This window comes from Arachis ipaensis, chromosome B3 (genome assembly GCF_059453495.1).
Source record: "Arachis ipaensis isolate K30076 ecotype BB chromosome B3, ASM5945349v1, whole genome shotgun sequence".
NCBI classification, from domain to species: domain Eukaryota; kingdom Viridiplantae; phylum Streptophyta; class Magnoliopsida; order Fabales; family Fabaceae; genus Arachis; species Arachis ipaensis.
In genome coordinates, this window is record NC_142438.1 from 94,715,781 (window position 1) to 94,738,825 (window position 23,045).

The 23,045-nt window shown below is 39.7% G+C and overlaps 1 non-coding gene across 1 annotated transcript; it reads left to right on the forward strand.

Annotated features, from left to right (window-relative positions):
* The first annotated feature begins 18,731 nt into the window (after positions 1 to 18,731).
* LOC148571630 (small nucleolar RNA R71) lies at positions 18,732 to 18,835 on the forward strand. Its single transcript, XR_015880275.1, has one exon. It is a non-coding gene; the product is annotated as a small nucleolar RNA R71 (small nucleolar RNA).
* The last annotated feature ends 4,210 nt before the right edge of the window (positions 18,836 to 23,045 follow it).

The window sequence follows — 23,045 nt, forward strand, 5'->3', positions numbered from 1 at the left end:
GTCTGTGGTATTCCGAGTAGGATCTGGGAAGGGATAGCTGTGACGAGCTTTAAACTCGCGAGTGCTGGGCGTAGTGACAGACGCAAAAGGATTACTGAATCCTATTCCAGCAGGATCGAGAACCAACAGATGATTAGCCGTACGGTGACAGCGCATTTTGGACCATTTTCACTGAGAGGACGGGACGTAGCCATTGATAACGGTGATGCCCTACATAAAGCTTGCCATAGAAAGGAGTATGAAGGATTAGATGAAAGCAGTAGGAAAGCAGAGGTTCAGAAGGAACAAGAGCATCTCCATACGCTTATCTGAAATTCTCACCAATGAATTACATAAGTATCTCTATCTTTATTTTACGTTTTATTTATCTTTTAATTATTAAAACTCTATAACCATTTGAATCCGCCTGACTGAGATTTACAAGGTGACCATAGCTTGCTTCAAGCCGACAATCTCCGTGGGATCGACCCTTACTCACGTAAGGTTTATTACTTGGACGACCCAGTGCACATGCTGGTTAGTTGTGCGAAGTTTTGATAAAGAATTAAGATTATGAACGTGCGTATTAAGTTTTTAGCGCCGTTACCAAGGAATGAACGATCACGATTTTGCATACCATCTACTTCTATTCACAAGTTCTAAACCTCTCCCTTGGAAAGAATTAGTGTCAGTGACTAGAGAGCCATCCAACAATAAACCCAATTACAATTTCACTCTTGAGCATTCCAACTCAAGGTTCTCCTTTCAATCAACTCCGAATCAAGTTAGAAAACTATTTGCTCATTATAAATGTAAACTTCACAAAATAAGAAAGGGAAATAAAGGAAGACATGATAAATAATAATCAAAAAGACTAATAAAAAAATAAAAATAGTTCTTGTATTATTAAATTCAAAAAATAATCCAATAGTAATTCTGAATAAATTAAGGATATAAAAGAGTAAGTGACAAGTAAGAAAAATAAACTAGAATGATGAAGTCTTGGCGGAGGTAATAACTCTTCTCAATATCCCAATCCAAAAAGCAATAAAAACAAAATCCTAAGAACTATGAATGTGTAGAGAGAAAACCTAGAGGAGGAGTAAAGTCAGATCTAAAACTAAAAATTATGCGGAATGAATCTCCTCCCTGGTCTCTGCATGTTCCCTGGCTCTAATATGCTTTTTTGGGCCAAAAACTGGGTCAAAACATGACCTAAAATCGCCCCCAGCGAATTCTGCAAATTCTGCAGATCGCACACATCACGCGATCGCGTCATCCACGCGTTCGCATCATCCAGCGTTTTGCCTTGTCACGCGTGCGCGTCATTCACGCATTCGCGTCACTCGTGCAGTTTCCAATCCATGCGTTCACGTCAGGCACGCGAGCGCGTCACTACGATTTCTCCATTCCACGCGGTCGCGTGAGCCATGCGTCCGCGTCGCTTCTCGCTGGTCATCCCCTTAATTTCTTGTGTTCCTTCCATTTTTGCATGCCTCCTCTCCAATTTCCAAGTCATTCATGCCCTATAAAGCCTAAAACACTTAACACAGGGATCACAGCATCGAATGGAATAAAGGAGAATTAAAATACATAATTAAAAGTCTCTAGGAAGCAAGTTTTCAACCATGGAGTAATTTTGGGAAGAAGTTGTAAATACATGCTAATCATATGAATAAGTGGGTAAAGATTTGATAAAACCACACAATTAAACACAATATAAACCATAAAATAATGGTTTATCAACCCTTGACCAATCACATCAATACCTCTTCCCCAAATATCATTCACCTATCAAATCTTACCCTCTTCTCCATAATCTCTTCACCACTCACATCCATCCATCCATCATAAAACCCCACTACCTCACCATTTAAATTAAAAACATTTTCCTCTCAAACCCAACCCCTTCATACACGACTTCCCTCTCTCTCTTACCCGATAAATACCCCTCCTTACCACCTTCAATTTCACACATTATAAACACTTCAACCCCCCTTGGCCGAATCCACTACTCCCCTCCATCTCCTTCATTTCTTCTTCTTCTTCTCCTCCTTTCTTTCTTCTTTTGCTCGAGGACGAGCAAACCTTTTAAGTTTGGTGTAGGAAAAATCTCTTCTTTTTGTTTTTCCATAACCATTAATGGAACCTAAGGCCGGAGAAACCTCTAGAAAGAGGAAAGGGAAGGGAATTGTTTCCACCTCCGAGTCATGGGAGATGGAGAGATTCATCTCAAAGGTCCATCAAGACCACTTCTATGAAGTTGTGGCCAAGAAAAAGGTGATCCCCGAGGTCCCCTTCATGCTCAAAAAGAGTGAATATCTGGAGATCCGACGTGAGGTTCAAAGAAGAGGTTGGGAAGCTCTCACTAACCCCATCCAACAAGTCAGAATATTAATGGTTCAAGAGTTCTATGCTAATGCATGGATCACTAAGAACCATGATCAAAGTATGAACCCGAACCCAAAGAATTGGCTCACAATGGTTCGGGGGAATTACTTAGATTTTAGTCTGAAAAATGTGAGGTTGGTATTCAACTTGCCAATAATGTAAGGAGATCCTCACCCTTTCACTAGAAGGGTCAACTTTGATCAAAGGTTGGACCAAGTCCTCATGGACATCTGTGTGGAAGGAGCTCAATGGAAGAGAGATTCCAAAGGCAAGCCGGTTCAACTAAGAAGGCTTGACCTCAAGCCTGTGGCTAGAGGATAGTTGGAGTTCATCCAACGCTCTATCATTCCTACTAGCAACCAGTCTGAAGTTACAATAGACCGGGCTATCATGATCCATAGTATCATGAATGGAGAGGAAGTAGAAGTTCATGAGATCATACCTCTAGAACCCTACAAGGTAGCAGACAAGCCCTCCACTTTGGCAAGGTTAGCCTTCCCTCATCTCATCTGTAACCTATGCAATTCGGCTGGAATTGTCATAGAGGAAGACATCCTCATTGAAGAGGACAAACCCATCACTAAAAAGAGGATGGAGCAAACAAGAGAGCCCACTCATAGACCTCAACAAGAGCATGAGGAAGTTCCTCATCATGAAATCTCTGAGATACCTCAAGGGATGTATTTTCCTCCACATAACTATTGGGAGCAACTCAACACTTCTTTAGGAGAATTGAGTTCCAACATGGGGCAACTAAGGATGGAGCACCAAGAGCACTCCATTATCCTCAATGAAATCAGAGAGGACCAAAAAGCCATGAGAGAGGAGCAACAAAGGCAAGGAAGAGACATAGAGGAGCTCAAGCACTCCATAGGATCTTCAAGAGGAAGAACTAGCCGCCGTCACTAAGGTGGACCCGTTCTTTAATTTTCTTGTTCTTATTTTTCTGTTTTTCGGTTTCTATGCTTTATGTTTTGTCTATGTTTGTGTCTTTATTACATGATCATTAGTGTCTAGTCTATATGTCTTAAAGCTATGAATGTCCTATGAATCCTTCACCTTTCTTAAATGAAAAATATTTTCTGAAAAAAGAAAAAGAAGTACATGAATTTTGAATTCTATCTTGAAAATAGTTTAATTATTTTGATGTGGTGGCAATACTTTTTGTTTTCTAAATGAATGCTTAAACAGTGCATATTTTTTATAGTGAAGTTTATGAATGTTAAAATTGTTGGCTCTTGAAAGAATAATGAAAAAAGAGAAATGTTATTCATAATCTGAAAAATCATAAGATTGATTCTGGAAGCAAGAAAAAGCAGTGAAAAATACAAAGCTTGCGAAAAGAAAAGGCGAAAAATAAAAAAAAAAGAAAGAAAAAAGAAAAAGCAAGCAAGAAAAAGCCAATAACCCTTTAAACCAAAAGGCAAGGCTAAAAAGGATCCAAGGTTTTGAGCATTAATGGATAGGAGGGCCCAAAGGAATAAAATCCTGGCCTAAGCGGCTAAATCAAGCTGTCCATAACCATGTGCTTGTGGCGTGAAGGTGTCAAGTGAAAAGCTTGAGACTGAGCGGTTAAAATCGTGGTCCAAAGCAAAAAGAGTGTGCTTAAGAGCTCTGGACACCTCTAACTGGGGACTCTAGCAAAGCTGAGTCACAATCTGAAAAGGTTCACCTAGTTATGTGTCTGTGGCATTTATGTATCCGGTGGTAATACTGGAAAACAAAATGCTTAGGGTCACGATCAAGACTCATAAAGTAGTTGTGTTCAAGAATCAACATACTGAACTAAGAAAATCAATAACACTATCTGAATTTTGAGTTCCTATCGATGCCAATCATTCAAAGGATAAAGTGAGATGCCAAAACTGTTCACAGGCAAAAAGCTACTAGCCCCGCTCATCTAATCAAAACTAATCTTCATTGATAATTTTGGAATTTATTGTATTTTCTCTTCTTTTTATCCTATTTTGTTTTTAGTTGCTTGGGGACAAGCAACAATTTAAGTTTGGTGTTGTGATGAGCGAATAATTTATACCTTTTTTGGCATTGTTTTTACATAGTTTTTAGTATGTTTTAGTTACTTTTTATATATTTTTATTAGTTTTTATGCAAAAATCACATTTTTGGACTTTACTATGAGTTTGTGTGTTTTTCTGTAATTTCAGGTATTTTCTGGCTGAAATTGAGGGATCTAAGCAAAAGTCTGATTCAGAGGCTGAGAAAGGACTACAGATGCTGTTGGATTCTGACCCTCCTACACTCGAAGTGGATTTTCTGGAGCTACAAAAGCCCAATTGAAGAGCTCTCAATTGTGTTGGAAATTAGACATCTTGGGCTTTCCAGCAATATATAAGAGTCAATACTTTGCCCGAGATTTGATGGCCCAAACTGGCGTCCAAACGCCTAGAGACCCCTTTTCTGGAGTAAAATGCCGGAACTGGCACCAGAACTGGAGTTAAACGCCCAAACTGGCACCCAAGCTGGCGTTTAACTCCAAGAATGGCCTATGCACGTGAAAGCTTCAAAGCTCAGACCAAGCACACACCAAGTGGGCCCCGGAAGTAGATTTCTGCACTATCTGCACTTAGTTACTTATTTTTGGTAATCCCTAGTAACTAGTTTAGTATAAATAGCACTTATTACTATTGTATTCGCATACTTGATGAGGGCTTATGACATTTTTCACATTTGGAGAGGCTGGCCATTCGGCCATGCCTAGACCTTTTTCTCTTATGTATTTTCTATGGTGGAGTTTCTACACCTCATATATTAAGGTGCGGAGCTCTGCTGTTCTTCATGAGTTAATGCAAGTACTATTGTTTCTCTTTCAATTCACGCTTACTTCTTCTCCAAGATATACTCTCGTACTTAATTCAGTTAAGTCAGAATGAAGGGGTGACCCGTGACAATCACCCACTATCTTCGTTACTCGCTTAGCCAAGATCCGCGTGCCTGACAACCACAAAGCAATCTACATGATGTTCAACGTAGTCATTGGATGACAGCCGGAGTATATTCTCTTGGGTCTTGGTGCACGAAATTGTGATCATCAATGGCGCCAACATCTTGGTACGCACAATTGTAATCTCAGCTCTTTGTCACAACTCCGCACAACTAACCAGCAAGTGCACTGGGTCGTCCAAGTAATAAACCTTACGTAAGTAAGGGTTGATCCCACGGAGATTGTCGGCTTGAAGCAAGCTATGGTCATCTTGTAAATCTCAGTCAGGCAGATTCAAATGGTTATGGAGAATTGATAATTAAAATATGAATAAAATATAAAATAAAGATAGAGATACTTATGCAATTCATTGGTAGGAATTTCAGATAAGCGTATGGAGATGCTTTGTTCCTTCTGAACCTCTGCTTTCCTATTGCCTTCTTCCAATCATTCATACTCCTTTCCATGGCAAGCTGTATGTTAGGTTTCACCGTTGTCAATGGCTACCTCCCGTTCTCTCAGTGAAAATGTTCCAAATGTGCTGTCACCGCACGGCTAATCAGCTGTTGGTTCTCAATCATGTTGGAATAGGATCCATTGATCCTTTTTGCGTCTATCACTACGCCCAACACTCGCGAGTTTGAAGCTCGTCACAGTCATCCCTTCCCTGATCCTACTCAGAATACCACAGATAAGGTTTAGACTTTCTGGATCTCAGGAATGGCCGCCAATTGATTCTAGCCTATACCACGAAGGTTTTAATCTTAGATTAAAAACCCAAGAGATACACATTCAAGCTTGTTTGCATGTAGAACGAAGTGATTGTCAGGCACGCGTTCATAGGTGAGAATGATGATGAGTGTCACGGATCATCACATTCATCAAGTTGAAGAACGAGTGTATATCTTAGAACAGAAATAGGCTTGAATTGAATAGAAAAACAATAGTACTTTGCATTAATTCATGAGGAACAGCAGAGCTCCACACCTTAATCTATGGTGTGTAGAAACTCCACTGTTGAAAATACATAAGTGAAAATAGTCTAAGCATGGCCGAATGGCCAGCCTCAAAGGTCTAAGGACTAAACGTCCAAAAGTGAAAATACAATAGTAAAAGGTCCTATTTATAAATAAATAGTAGCCTAGGGTTACAGAAATAAGTAATTAATGCAGAAATCCACTTCCGGACCCACTTGATGTGTTCTTGGGATGAGCATTGCAGCTTTCATGTGTAGAGACTTTTCTTGGAGTGAAACTCCAGCTTTTATGCCAGTTTGGGCGTTAAACCCAGCTTTTATGCCAGTTCTGGCGTTTTGACGTTAGAATTTCTATGCTGACTTGGAACGCCGATTTGGACCATCAAATCTCGGACAAAGTATGGACTATTATATATTGCTGGAAAGCACAGGATGTCTACTTTCCAACGCAATTGAGATTGCACCAATTGAGCTTCTGTAGCTCCAGAAAATTCACTTCGAGTGCAGGGAAGTCAGAATCCAACAGCATCTGCAGTCTTTTTTCAGCCTCTGAATTAGATTTTTGCTCAGGTCCCTCAATTTCAGCCAAAAAATACCTGAAATCACAGAAAAACACACAAACTCATAGTAAAGTCCAGAAATATGATTTTTATTTAAAAACTAATAAAAACATAATAAAAACTAACTAAAATATACTAAAAACATACTAAAAATAATGCCAAAAAGCGTATAAATTATTCGCTCATCACAACACCAAACTTAAATTGTTGCTTGTCCCTAAGCAACTAAAAATCAAATAGGATAAAAAAAATAGAATATACAATGAATTTCAAAAATATCTATGAAGATCAGTCTTGATTATATGAGCAGGCTATTAGCTTTTTGCTTCTGAACAGTTTTGGCATCTCACTTTATCCCTTGAAGTTCAGAGTGATTGGCTTCTATAGGAACTCAGAATTCAGATAGTGCCATTGATTCTCCTAGTTCAGTATGTTGATTTTTGAACACAGTTAATTTATGAGTCTTGGCTGTCACCCTAAGCATTTTGTTTTCCAGTATTACCACCGGATACATAAATGCCACAGACACATAACTGGGTGAACCTTTTTAGATTGTTACTCAGCTTTGCTAGAGTCCCCAATTAGAAGTGTCTAGAGCTCTTAAGCACACTCTTTTTGCTTTGGACCATGACTTTAACCGCTCAATCTCAAGTTTTCACTTGACAGCTTTACGCCACAAGCACATGGTTTGGGACAGCTTGGTTCAGCCGCTTAGGCCAGGATTTTATTCCTGTGGGCCCTCCTATCCACTGATGCTCAAAGCCTTGGATCCTTTTTATTTCACCCTTGCCTTTTGGTTTAAAGGGCTATTGGCTTTTTCTGCTTGCTTTTTTCTTTTTCTTTCTTTTTTTTCACATTTATTTTTTTTTTGCAAGCTTTTCACTACTTTTTCTTGCTTCAAGAATCAATTTTATGATTTTTCAGATCATCAATAACATTTCTCCTTTTTCATCATTATTTCAAGAGCCAACAATTTTAACATTCATAAACAACAAATTCAAAAATATGCACTATTCAAGCATTCATTCAGAAAACAAAATTTATTGCCACCACATCAAAATAATTAAACTGTTTTAAAATTCAAAATTCATGTGCTTCTTGTTCTTTTGCAATTAAAAACATTTTTCATTTAAGAAAGGTGATGGATTCATAGGACATTCATAACTTTAAGACATAGACACTAAGACACTAATGATCATGTAATAAAGACACAAAAATAGATAACCCTAAAGCATAATTTTCGAAAAACAGAAAAATAGAGAACAAGGAAATTAAAGAATGGGTCCACCTTAGTGATGGCGGCTTGTTCTTCCTCTTGAAGATCTTATGGAGTGCTTGAGCTCCTCAATGTCTCTTCCTTGCCTTTGTTTCTCCTCTCTCATGATTCTTTGATCTTCTCTAATTTCATGAAGGAGGATAGAATGCTCTTGGTGCTCCACCCTTAGTTGTCCCATATTGGAACTTAATTCTCCTAGGGAGGTGTTAAATTGCTCCCAATAATTTTGTGGAGGAAAATGCATCACTTGAGGCATCTCAGGGATTTCATGATGAGGAATTTTCTCATGCTCTTGTCCATGAGTGGGATCTCTTGTTTGCTCCATCCTTTTCTTAGTGATGGGCTTGTCCTCATCAATGAGGATGTCTTCCTCTATGCCAATTCCAGCTGAATTGCAAAGGTGACAAATGAGATGAGGGAAGGCTAACCTTGACAAAGTAGAGGAATTGTCTGCCACCTTGTAGAGTTCTAGGGATATAACCTCATGAACTTCTACTTCCTCTCCAATCATGATGCTATGGATCATGATAGCCTGGTCTATAGTAACTTCAGACCGGTTGCTAGTGGGAATGATTGAGTGTTGGATGAACTCCAACCATCCCCTAGCCACGGGCTTGAGGTCATGCCTTCTTAGTTGAACCAGTTTCCCTCTTGAATCTTTCTTCTATTGAGCGTCCTCTTCACAAATGTTTATGAGGACTTGGTCCAACCTTTGATCAAAGTTGACCCTTCTAGTGTAGGGGCGTGCATCTCCTTGCATCATGGGCAAGTTGAATGCCAACCTTACATTTTTCGGACTGAAATCTAAGTATTTCTCCCGAACCATTGTAAGCCAATTCTTTGGGTCCGGGTTCACACTTTGATCATGGTTCTTGGTGATCCATGCATTGGCATGGAACTCTTGAACCATTAAGATTCTGACTTGTTGAATGGGGTTGGTGAGAACTTCCCAACCTCTTCTTCGAATCTCATGTCGGATCTCCGGGTATTCACCCTTTTTGAGCTTGAAAGGGACCTCGGGGATCACCATCCTCTTGGCCACAACTTCATAGAAGTGGTCTTGATGCACCCTTGAGATGAATCTCTCCATCTCTCATGACTCGGAGTTGGAAGCTTTTGCCTTCCCTTTCCTCTTTCTAGAGGTTTCTCCGGCCTTAGGTGCCATAAATGGTTATGGAAAAACAAAAAGCAACACTTTTACCACACCAAGCTTAGAAGGTTTGCTCGTCCTCGAGCAAAAGAAGAAGGAAGAGAGTAGAGGAAGAGGAAATAGAGGAGATGGAATGGGGTTAGTGTTTCGTCCAAGGGGGAGAAGTAGTGTTTAAGATGTGTGAAAATGAAGGGGTGAAGATGGGTTTATGATGAGCAGATATTTTATACGCTTTTTGGGGTTAATTTCATATAGTTTTTAGTATATTTTAGTTAGTTTTTAGTTTATTTTCATTAGTTTTTAGGAAAAATTCATATTTCTGGACTTTACTATGAGTTGTGTGTTTTTCTGTAATTTCAGGTATTTTTCTGGCTGAAATTGAGGGAGCTGAGCAAAAATCTGATTCAGGCTGAAAAAGGACTGCTGATGCTGTTGGATTCTGACCTCCCTGAACTCAAAGTGGATTTTCTGGAGCTACAGAACTCGAAATGGCGTGCTTCCAATTGCGTTGGAAAGTAGACATCCAGGGCTTTCCAGAAATATATAATATTCCATACTTTGCTCAAGGATAGATGACGTAAACTGGCGTTCAATGCCAGTTCTCTGCCCAATTCTGGCGTCCAGCGCCAGAAAAGGATTAAAAGTTGGAGTTCAACGCCAGAAATGGATCCAAACCTGGCGTTGAACGCCCAAAATGGCCTTATGCACGTGAATTACTTAAATCTCAGCCCCAGAACACACCAAGTGGGCCCCAGAAGTGGATCTCTATACCATCTGCTATAGTTTACTCATTTTCTGTAAACCTAGGCTACTAGTTTAGTATTTAAACAACTTTTAGAGACTTATTTTGGATCTCATGACATTTTTAGATCTGAACTTTGTACTCTTTGACGGCATGAGACTCTAAACTCCATTGTTGGGGGTGAGGGGTGATGCGCATAAACTAGTTATGCTACGATTTAGGAAATTGCACGATCGGCAAAATTCCTTCCGGCAAGTGCACCGGTTATCGTCAAGTAAAAACTCACAATAGAGTGAGGTCGAATCCCACAAGGATTGGTTGAGTGAGCAATTCGGATTAGAAGTGTGTTCTAGTTGAGCGGAATCAAGATTTAGATGAGAATTGCGGAATGTAAAATTGGCGGGAAACGTAAATGACAAGAAATTTAAATGGCAGAATCTTAAATTGCATGAAGTAAAGAGCAGAAGCTAAATTGCTGAAATTAAAAGGGAATGGGGGTGATTGCATGAATTTAATTGCAGAATGTAAAGAGAAAGTGGAAATCAGAAATGGGGAATTCATTGGGTTATAGGAGATATTGAGATCTCCGAATCAAAACATGTTTATCTCTTCCTCAACCAATGCGTTCATTGAATTTTGCTTGGCAATCTTATATGATTGGATCCCAATCCCTTGGCTCACCAATTCTCTCTAAAAACGAACAAATTCCCAATCCCTTGGTTTAAATGTTCATAAGAAGAGATGATGCTCGATCACTGATTATACCACACAGTTTCATGAACCACAATTTGGTAGGATTACATGTCACAATATCCATCCAAACCCCAATCCAATTCACTGTGAGAAAGCTTCTCTAGCATGAATCCTCCATTCCTTTCCCAAGGTTCTGAAGGATTCCAATTATGGGTAGTTTCTTTCCCAAGACAACTACCCAATGGAATTAGATCGAGAAGCTTTCTAACAAAATTCAAGAGAAAAGATTGAAGAAGAAGATAAACTATTATTGATTCATTGAATTACAATAGAGCTCCCTAACCCAATGAAAGGGGGTTTAGTGAGTCATAGCTCTGAATTCAATTACAAAGATATGAAAACTAGCCAAAAGAAAAGGTAAAAGTCCTCTCTAACTTAATTCTATCCTATTTATACACTTTCTATATTGAGCTTCTGTTGTGTTTCTTGGGCTTTGAGGCCTCTCCCTGCTTTCCTTTTGCCTTGGGTTTATGATCCATAATCTTGATGAGGCTGTTGATCCAAATTCTGTAACATTCATTGAGCCAACTTAGTGATAATCAAATAATGACACATGACTCAATAAATTGAAATTTCAGACTCATCAATCCTTCAGGCCCAATCCCATAAACCATGATATTCAATTGGGTTTCATACCAGAGTAAGTTTAAGTTAATGTTTGTGCTCAAATACTAACTTAAACCGCAATATTTTTGGCCCAGAAACCTTTTCCAAGAGTGGCATTTAAGTTGCAGTTTAAGCTTAAACTGTAGCTTAAACGCCAGACACTTCCAGTGATGCCTTTTGTGGAAGCACGTTTAAGCTTCAGTTTAAGGTTAAACTGAAGCTTAAACGTGGAAATGGAAGAAGGCAGCCCTGGAGGGTAACTTAGTCGAACACGTTTAAGCTTTAGTTTAAGGTTAAACTGAAGCTTAAACGTGGAGATAGAAAAGGCAGCCCTGGAGGTCGAACACGTTTAAGCTCCAGTTTAAGGTTAAACTGGAGCTTAAACGTGGAAATAGAGAAAGCCATCCTGGAGGTCGAACACGTTTAAGCTCCAGTTTAAGGTTAAACTGGAGCTTAAACGTGGAAGCTGAGAAAGGTAGCCCTGGAGGTGTCGAACACGTTTAAGCTCCAGTTTAAGGTTAAACTGGAGCTTAAACGTGGAAATGGAGAAAGCAACCCTGGAGGAGAAAACTTGGTCGAACACGTTTAAGCTCCAGTTTAAGGTTAAACTGGAGCTTAAACGTGGAAATGGCTCCCTGGTGCACTTCCTATTTCTGGCGTTTAACCTCCAGTTTAAGGTTAAACTGGAGGTTAAACGTGGAAATGCTTCCTGAGTGGCATTCTCATTCTGGCGTTTAACCTCCAGTTTAAGGTTAAACTGGAGGTTAAACTTCAGTTTCAGCATTTCTTAGCCTTCATGATTCTGGCGTTTAAGCTCCAGTTTAGGCTTAAACTGGAACTTAAACTCCACATGTGATATTCAAGCTTCCTTTATTGACTTTGTTGCTTCCTTGCCTAGCCTCTTCTTCCCTGAAATCATCCAAACAATTGCATCAAAGTCTTGCAAAATTTCATGAGAAATCTTCCATTCATAGCATTCAAGTAATATAACTAAAACTCATGGAATTTGCATCAAAATCATACTGTTTGGATGGTTCATTGCTTTGTTATTCTTTTAACCATTCTTGGTTACTTTAAGCTCAAGAAAATGCATAAAACAACTAAAACTATCAAAAAAATGCTAGTGAAACTAGCCTAAGATGCCTTGGCATCACAACACCAAACTTAATACTTGCTTGTCCCTAAGCAAGTCCTGAGTTATTTGAGAAGAAAGTATGAAACAGAAAGCAATTACATTGGCTATATTAGCAAGCATTTTAAGTTCATCAGAAGGGTTTTATGCAGAAAGTTGCAGCATCACTTTTTCATTCTTATCAGGTAAGATTATCACTTTTTCATTGCATCCATCAAACACTGCTATGGCCTCTTGTTACTCTTATGTCCTTGGCACTTTTCTCTTCTTTGTTTTTCTTTTCTTTTTCTTAGAGCTTCTTTGCTCCTTGTTTGCTTAGTGTCATGTGTTGCACCAGCCTTTGGCATTTTCTTTTTCTTATCAGTGCACTACACATATCCACTTCAGGCATTTTAGTTCACATTTCTTCTTGAGACATTGGTGCCCAGCACCTCTTTGTGTGACTAAATGTTTTGTATTTAGGTTGCTCTTGATAATGGACTTTTGGTTGATAATCCCGGGTTAGTTAACCCAAGTTACCAAGTGTTGAAACACTCCTCAGAACCTATTCATCCAAGCATATCCTTAATACATAAACACCACAGGCATTTGTCTCAGAAGTTCAAACCATTGGTGCCTAGCTTATTTTCTCAATTTTTTTTTTTGCTTTTTGGTTGCCCTTTTTCAGTGGCTTTTTCTTCTTCTTTTTCTTTCTTTTTCATGGCCAAAGACATTTATTCATCAAGATCCATAGACAGTTTTCAATTTCTACATAAAAAATGATAATTCTACACTCTATTTCCAGTGATCTGACTAAACAATCAAGCATGCATACCACCACTTAATTCTACTTGATTTGTCACTAATTGAGCCAAGTTACTTTTGTTCAAACTTTTCTTTTATTTTTGGAAACAGAACAAGCATGGCAAGCACTTGTTTAAGAAGGTGAAGTTATATCCAAACATCTAGGCATTCACTTTATTCAAAGCAATAAACAGACAAATATACTAAAAACTTCACATTCCAGAAAGATTCAACATTTACAGTTTAAACCAGAACAAGCATGCTTTTGTTTGCCCTTTTTAAAGAATCATCAAGGAACAATACCACCTTGTGAAATTCCTTGTTTTCTCTTTGTTGCCAGGAAACACTTTGATTTCTCCTTCTTCTCCTAATTGTTGCTTCATGTTTTAAGATCCTTGTTTCCTTTCCTGCAAAGAGTGATGAAGTTGCTTGCTTCTCAAGCACTTGAGTGGTTAGCTCAACTATGTGTGGGTAAGTATCTGAGTCTTAAGTTGGTGTGTGAACACCAAACTTAGTCTCCCACTTACTTCTCTGTTCTTTGAATCCTTGAGTTCTCTTTGGAATGAAGTTGCTGCTAAGGGTTTTAAGCATTTCTGTGACTGCTTAGAATGGTTGTTCCTTTCATATAATTCAAAGGTTGTTGTGTTCAGTTGATCTTTATGGTGGAACACCAAACTTAGAGTCACACATTCCCCTTTGAATTATTGATCCACGAATTCATTGTTTGGTGTGAAACACCAAACTTAATTCTTTGCAATGCACAGAAACTACTTCACCCTTTTTATTGAAACAAATAAAAGAAACAGCAAAAGGGTAAGTCTTTGACCGTTCACAATGAAGGTTCGTTGTGACTTTTCTTCCATGATTTCTACTTGTCCATATTTGGAGACCTTGGTGACAAGGAATGGTCCAGACCACCTTGATTTTAGCTTCCCTGGAAATAGCTTCAGCCTAGAATTGTAGAGCAATACTTTTTGTCCTTCTTCAAATTTCCTTGGGGCTATGTTGCTGTCATGCTTCTTCTTTGCTCTTTCTTTGTAAATTTTGGCATTCTCATAAGCTTCAGCTCTGAACTCTTCCAACTCTTGAATTTGCAACATCCTTCTTTCTCCAGCAGCTTTGCTGTCCAAGTTCAAAAGTTTCAAGGCCCAGTATGCCTTGTGCTCCAACTCCAGTGGCAAATGGCAAGCTTTTCCGTATACTAGTTGGTAAGGAGACATTCCAATTGGTGTTTTGAAAGCTGTCCTATATGCCCAAAGAGCATCATCTAGCTTAATCGACCAGTCCTTCCTTGAAGTTCCCACAGTCTTTTCCAGGATCCTTTTGAGTTCTCTGTTAGATATTTCGGCTTGCCCACTTGTTTGTGGATGGTATGGTGTGGCTACCTTGTGTTTGACTCCATATTTTAGAAGCAATGCCTCTAATGGTTTGTTGCAGAAGTGGCTTCCTCCATCACTGATGATTGCTCTTGGAACCCCAAAACGGCAAAAAATGTGTTTTCTGAGGAAGTTCATGACTACCTTATTATCATTGGTTGGAGTTGCTATTGCTTCAACCCATTTGGAGACATAGTCTACTGCCACAAGAATGTAATTATTTGAGTATTAGGAGGGAAAGGGTCCCATGAAATCTATCCCCCATACATCAAACAATTCAAGTTCCAGAATGAATTTTTGTGGCATTTCATTTCTTCTTGGCAGGTTCCCCGCTTTCTGGCATTCATGGCAGTGCTTCACTAGTTCCTTTGCATCTTTGAAGATAGTGGGCCAATAAAAACCACACTGCAACACCTTAGCTGCTGTTCTTTCTCCTGCAAAATGTCCTCCATAAGTGGAGCCATGGCAGTCCCATAAGACTTCCTTTCCTTCTTCCTCTGATATGCATCTTCTGAGTATGCCATCGGAACATTTTTTGAACAAGTATGGTTCGTCCCAGATGAAGTATTTGGCATCATTTACCAATTTCTTCCTTTGATGCTTGTTAAATTGCAACGGCAAACTCCCAGTGGCCTTGAAGTTTGCTATGTCTGCAAACCAGGGTGCTTTGTGAATTACCATGAGTTGTTCATCAGGAAAGCACTCATTTATATGTGTGCTTTTTGCGCTTCCTTCTTCACATGGTATCCTTGATAAATGGTCTGCCACCTTGTTCTCTACACCCTTCTTGTCTTTGATTTCAATGTCAAATTCCTGCAACAAAAGAACCCATCTAATAAGTCTTGGTTTGGATTCTTGTTTAGCAAGTAAGTATTTTAAAGCTGAATGATCGGTGAAGACAATGACTTTAGATCCAATGAGATAGGATCTAAATTTGTCAAATGCAAAGACTATTGCCAAGAGTTCTTTTTCAGTGGTTGTGTAATTCCTTTGGTTAGCATTCAAGACTTTACTGGCATAATAAATCACATGTACCAAATTGTCTTTCCTTTGTCCTAACACTGCCCCAATAGCAAGGTCTGATGCATCACACATCAGTTCAAAAGGTAAGTTCCAATCAGGTGGGGCAATGATAGGTGCAGAGGAAAGTTTTTGCTTTAAAAGTTCATAGGCTAGCATGCAATTTTTATCAAATACAAAGGGTGTATCAGAGACAAGCAAGTTACTCAAAGGTTTGGCTATTTTGGAAAAGTCTCTAATAAACCTTCTGTAAAAACCAGCGTGTCCCAAAAAACTCCTAACTGCCTTGACATTACTTGGTGGAGGTAGTTTTTCAATGATTTCCACCTTAGCTCTGTCCACCTCAATGCCTCTATTAGAGATTTTGTGGCCAAGGACTATTCCTTCTGTAACCATGAAATGACATTTTTCCCAGTTTAATACTAGGTTAGTCTCTTGGCACCTCTTAAGCACCAAGGCAAGGTGGTGTAGGCAGCTAGGAAAAGAATCTCCAAACACAGAAAAATCATCCATGAAGACCTCAATAAATTTTTCAATCATGTCCGAAAAGATGGACAGCATGCATCTTTGGAAAGTGGCAGGTGCATTGCACAATCCAAAGGGCATGCGTCTATAAGCAAAAACTCCATATGGACAAACAAATGATGTTTTCTCTTGATCTCTAGGATCAACTACTATCTGATTATAGCCTGAGTATCCATCCAAAAAGCAATAGTAAGCATGTCCTGCAAGCCTTTCAAGCATCTGATCCATGAATGGGAGTGGGAAATGATCCTTTCTGGTGGCTTCATTGAGCTTCCTGTAGTCTATGCACATCCTCCACCCAGTGACAGTTCTTGTGGGTATGAGTTCGTTCCTCTCATTTGGCACCACAGTTATGCCACCTTTCTTGGGAACTACATGGATGGGACTAACCCATGGGCTATCAGAAATGGGGTAGATTACCCCTGCCTGCCATAACTTCATGACCTCCTTTTGTACCACTTCTTTCATGACGGGATTCAATCTTCTCTGAGCTTGGATGGAGGGTCTAGCATCCTCTTCTAACAAGATTTTATGCATGCATATGGATGAACTTATCCCCTTCAAATCAGCTAGGGTCCATCCAATGGCATCTTGATGAGTTTGTAGCACCTTGATCAATTCTTCTTCCTGTTCTTGACTCAGGGCAGAGCTAATGATAACAGGATGACTCTCATCACTACCCAAGTATGCATACTTGAGATTAGGGGGCAATGCTTTGAGCTCAGGTTTTGGTGCTTCCTTCTCTTCTTTCACTATCTCTAGCATGTTTGGCATGGTTGTTTCAGCAGCCTTGATGTCACTAACTTCTATGTCCTTGGTGAACTCCTCCTCTGCCACTTCCTTTGTTGTTTCCTCAAAGGTTTCTTGTACTGCAATGTCCACTACATCCACCCTCATGCATTCCCTTAGTGATTCTGATGGATAGCTCATTGCCTTGAATACGTTAAACACCAATTTCTCATCATGTAGTCTAAGAGTGAGTTCACCCTTTTGTACATCTATGATGGCTCCAGCAGTAGCCAGGAAGGGTCTTCCCAGAATTATTGAAGCTTTGGCTTCTTCCTCCATATCTAACACCACAAAATCAGCAGGAAATATAAAATCTCCCACCTTCACCAACAAATCCTCAACTATCCCATGAGGGAATTTAAAAGTTCGATCTGCCAATTGGAGGGCCATTCTTGTTGGTTTGGCTTCCTCAATCTTCATTCTTCTCATCATTGTTAGAGACATCAAATTGATACTGGCCCCTAAGTCACACAAGGCCTTCTCCACCATGACTTCTCCTATGATGCAGGGGATTTGGAAACTGCCTGGATCCTTCAATTTCTGAGGCAATTTGTGCTGGATGATGGCACTGCATTCTTCAGTTAACAACACAGTTTCCTCGTTTCTCCAGCTTCTTTTCTTGGTCATTAATTCCTTTAAGAATTTTGCATAGAGTGGCATTTGCTCTATTGCCTCAGCAAACAGAATGTTGATTTGAAGCTTCTTGAAAATCTCCAAGAACCTGGAGAATTGGCCATCCTTTTCACTTTTCATCAAACGTTGAGGATATGGTGCTTTAGGTGTATAAGGCTTCAGGACCTCTTTTTCTTTTTCTTTTGTTGCAGACGATGTAAAAGATTGTCCTTGTTCCTTATCTCTCACATTTTCCTTTGCTTCATCCTCTGTGGTTTCCTTTGAGATCTCCTTTAGATTCTTTCCGCTTCTGAGGGTTATGGCCTTACATTCTTCCCTTGCAATAGCCTTGGCAGCATGAGAACCGCTTGTCCCAGGGGTTTGCTTAGACAAATACGCAATTTGATTTTCTAGCTTCTGGATGGCAGCTCCTTGGTTTTGCAGGTTAGAATTCACTTCTTCCTTAAAAGCTTTCAATTCGGTTATGTGTTGACTCATGGTTGCAAGCATTCCTTCTATCCTGTTTAATTGATCTTGAAATTGTTGGTTCGGATTAGGTTGAGCAGGTTGATTATTTTGGCTATGATATGGTGGTTGAGAGTAAGTGTTTTGTGTGGCTTGGTATGATCTTTGGTTGGAGTTTTGGTATGTGGACTCGTTATGTTGGTTTTGCTGGTTTCCCCACCCAAAGTTTGGGTGGTTTTTCCAGCCTGGGTTGTAAGTGTTGGAATGTGGATCATATGGTTGCCTTTGTTGATTTCCTACATAATTGGCCTCTTCCCAATCACCTCCTTCAGTGCTTTCTTCCTCTTGCTCTTGTGTGTGTATTGCAGCCACTTGTTTTGTTTCTAATTTCCTGGTGAGCTCTGCTAGTTGCTTGGCAAACACCTTGTTTTGGGCTAGAATTGTATCAACATGGTTCAGCTCCATGACTCCCTTAGTGTTGTGTCTCTCTGATGCATAGTAGTACTCATTCTCAGCCACTGTCTCAATCACTTCAATGGCTTCTTCCACAGTCTTTTTCCTGTTCAATGAACCTCCTGATGAATGGTCTACAGCCTTCCTTGATTCATAAGACAGTCCATCATAGAAAATATGCAATTGTACCCAGTCATGGAACATGTCTGGTGGGCATTTCCTTGTCAAATCCTTGAATCTCTCCCATGCCTCGTAGAGAGTTTCACCATCTTGTTGTCTAAACGTCTGAACCTCAGATCGAAGCCTATTGACCTTTTGTGGGGGGTAGAAACGTGCCAGAAACTTGCTTTCCACCTCATCCCAGGTTGTTAGGCTCCCCCTTGGGAATGATTCCAGCCACTTAGCTGCCTTGTCCCTAAGTGAAAATGGGAACAAAAGCAGTTTATATGCATCTTCCTAGACTCCATTGGACTTCACAGTGTCGCAAATTCTCAGAAATTTTGTGAGATGTTGGTTTGGGTCTTCATTAGCACTTCCACCAAATGAACAATGATTCTCCACAAGTGATATTAGCTGTGGTTTGAGCTCAAAATTGTTGGCCTGAATGGGTGGTTTCTGGATGCTGCTACCACAATTCCCAGAGGTTGGGTTTATGTATGAACTAAGAACCCTCCTCTCAGGAATGGCATTGTTTCCATCAGCTCTCTCATGGTTGTGAACTTCTCTATCCATGTTGAGATCTAAAGCTTCCTCAAAATTGTCCTCAGATTCTCCTTCAGATTCCTCTTCTCCCAGTACTCTCTTCCCTCTTGCTTCCCTTCTCAGTCTATGAAGGGTCCTCTCTGGTTCGGTATATGGAGGAGTTGATGTCTCTCCTCTCCTACCTGTCATACAAGAACACAGCACAGGCAACAAACAAGTGAAATACTCTTGGTTAATGGAAGAGTATGGTTAGAGCAGTTGAGGAATTAATTCAAACAGTTAGTGAGTCAGTGAGTTAGTTGCTTGAATTTAAAGGCATAAAGAAAGAAAGCATGTAACAGAGTGCAGAAATTAAAATTCAACAAGTAACGTGTACTGAATTAATCAAAACAAAAAAAATGCTCAATCTAGTTAACTTCCAATTTGAGAATTGTCAATCGAAAACCAATTCCCCGGCAACGGCGCCATAAACTTGATGCGCATAAACTAGTTATGCTACGATTTAGGAAATTGCACGATCGGCAAAATTCCTTCCGGCAAGTGCACCGGTTATCGTCAAGTAAAAACTCACAATAGAGTGAGGTCGAATCCCACAAGGATTGGTTGAGTGAGCAATTCGGATTAGAAGTGTGTTCTAGTTGAGCGGAATCAAGATTTAGATGAGAATTGCGGAATGTAAAATTGGCGGGAAACGTAAATGACAAGAAATTTAAATGGCGGAATCTTAAATTGCATGAAGTAAAGAGCAGAAGCTAAATTGCTGAAATTAAAAGGGAATGGGGGTGATTGCATGAATTTAATTGCAGAATGTAAAGAGAAAGTGGAAATCAGAAATGGGGAATTCATTGGGTTATAGGAGATATTGAGATCTCCGAATCAAAACATGTTTATCTCTTCCTCAACCAATGCGTTCATTGAATTTTGCTTGGCAATCTTATATGATTGGATCCCAATCCCTTGGCTCACCAATTCTCTCTAAAAACGAACAAATTCCCAATCCCTTGGTTTAAATGTTCATAAGAAGAGATGATGCTCGATCACTGATTATACCACACAGTTTCATGAACCACAATTTGGTAGGATTACATGTCACAATATCCATCCAAACCCCAATCCAATTCACTGTGAGAAAGCTTCTCTAGCATGAATCCTCCATTCCTTTCCCAAGGTTCCGAAGGATTCCAATTATGGGTAGTTTCTTTCCCAAGACAACTACCCAATGGAATTAGATCGAGAAGCTTTCTAACAAAATTCAAGAGAAAAGATTGAAGAAGAAGATAAACTATTATTGATTCATTGAATTACAATAGAGCTCCCTAACCCAATGAAAGGGGGTTTAGTGAGTCATAGCTCTGAATTCAATTACAAAGATATGAAAACTAGCCAAAAGAAAAGGTAAAAGTCCTCTCTAACTTAATTCTATCCTATTTATACACTTTCTATATTGAGCTTCTGTTGTGTTTCTTGGGCTTTGAGGCCTCTCCCTGCTTTCCTTTTGCCTTGGGTTTATGATCCATAATCTTGATGAGGCTGTTGATCCAAATTCTGTAACATTCATTGAGCCAACTTAGTGATAATCAAATAATGACACATGACTCAATAAATTGAAATTTCAGACTCATCAATCCTTCAGGCCCAATCCCATAAACCATGATATTCAATTGGGTTTCATACCAGAGTAAGTTTAAGTTAATGTTTGTGCTCAAATACTAACTTAAACCGCAATATTTTTGGCCCAGAAACCTTTTCCAAGAGTGGCGTTTAAGTTGCAGTTTAAGCTTAAACTGTAGCTTAAACGCCAGACACTTCCAGTGATGCCTTTTGTGGAAGCACGTTTAAGCTTCAGTTTAAGGTTAAACTGAAGCTTAAACGTGGAAATGGAAGAAGGCAGCCCTGGAGGGTAACTTAGTCGAACACGTTTAAGCTTCAGTTTAAGGTTAAACTGAAGCTTAAACGTGGAGATAGAAAAGGCAGCCCTGGAGGTCGAACACGTTTAAGCTCCAGTTTAAGGTTAAACTGGAGCTTAAACGTGGAAATAGAGAAAGCCATCCTGGAGGTCGAACACGTTTAAGCTCCAGTTTAAGGTTAAACTGGAGCTTAAACGTGGAAGCTGAGAAAGGTAGCCCTGGAGGTGTCGAACACGTTTAAGCTCCAGTTTAAGGTTAAACTGGAGCTTAAACGTGGAAATGGAGAAAGCAACCCTGGAGGAGAAAACTTGGTCGAACACGTTTAAGCTCCAGTTTAAGGTTAAATTGGAGCTTAAACGTGGAAATGGCTCCCTGGTGCACTTCCCATTTCTGGCGTTTAACCTCCAGTTTAAGGTTAAACTGGAGGTTAAACGTGGAAATGCTTCCTGAGTGGCATTCTCATTCTGGCGTTTAACCTCCAGTTTAAGGTTAAACTGGAGGTTAAACTTCAGTTTCAGCATTTCTTAGCCTTCATGATTCTGGCGTTTAAGCTCCAGTTTAGGCTTAAACTGGAACTTAAACTCCACATGTGATATTCAAGCTTCCTTTATTGACTTTGTTGCTTCCTTGCCTAGCCTCTTCTTCCCTGAAATCATCCAAACAATTGCATCAAAGTCTTGCAAAATTTCATGAGAAATCTTCCATTCATAGCATTCAAGTAATATAACTAAAACTCATGGAATTTGCATCAAAATCATACTGTTTGGATGGTTCATTGCTTTGTTATTCTTTTAACCATTCTTGGTTACTTTAAGCTCAAGAAAATGCATAAAACAACTAAAACTATCAAAAAAATGCTAGTGAAACTAGCCTAAGATGCCTTGGCATCAAGGGGCTCTGCTGTGTCTCAATGAATTAATGCAAGTATTTCTGTTTTTCATTCAAACACGCTTGTTCCTACCTAAGATGTTCATTCGCACTTAACTGTGATGAAGGTGATGATCCGTGACACTCATCACCTTCCTCAACCCATGAACGTGTGCCTGACAACCACCTCCGTTCTATATCCGATTGAATGAGTATCTCTTAGATCTCTTAATTAGAATCTTCGTGGTATAAGCTAGAACTGATGGCAGCATTCATGAGAATCCGGAAAGTCTAAACCTTGTCTGTGGTATTCCGAGTAGGATTCAATGATCGAATGACTGTGACGAGCTTCAAACTCGTGAGTGCTGGGCGTTAGTGACAGACGCAAAAGGATGAAGAATCCTATTCCAGTATGATCGAGAACCGACAGATGATTAGTCGTGCTGTGACAGAGCATGTGAGCATATTCTTCACTGAGAGGATGGGATGTAGCCATTGACGATGGTGACCCCCTACATACAGCTTGCCATGGGAGGACGTGCATGCGTGAATCAGAAGACAGAGGAAAGCAGAGATTCAGAAGACAAAGCATCTCCAAAACTCCAACATATTCTCCATTACTGCATAACAAGTAACCTTTAATTTATGCTCTCTTGGTTATTCGCAATTCAACTGATAAACATAACTGACTTCCTGACTAAGATTTACAAGATAACCATAGATTGCTTCAAACCAACAATCTCCGTGGGATTCGACCCTTACTCACGTAAGGTATTACTTGGACGACCCAGTGCACTTGCTGGTAAGTGGTACGTGTTGTGAAAAGTGTGATTCACAATTCGTGCACCATTTTATATATGAGTGGGGAGAGGGTAAGGTTCGGCCATGTATGGGTGAGTTTGGGAGGGAAAGTGGTTTGAATTTGAATGGTGAGGTAGGTGGGGTTTATGATGGATGGATGTGGATTGGTAAAGGGTTTATGGAGAAAAGGGTAGGATTTGATAGGTGAGGGGTTTTGGGGGAAGAGGTATTGAGGTGAT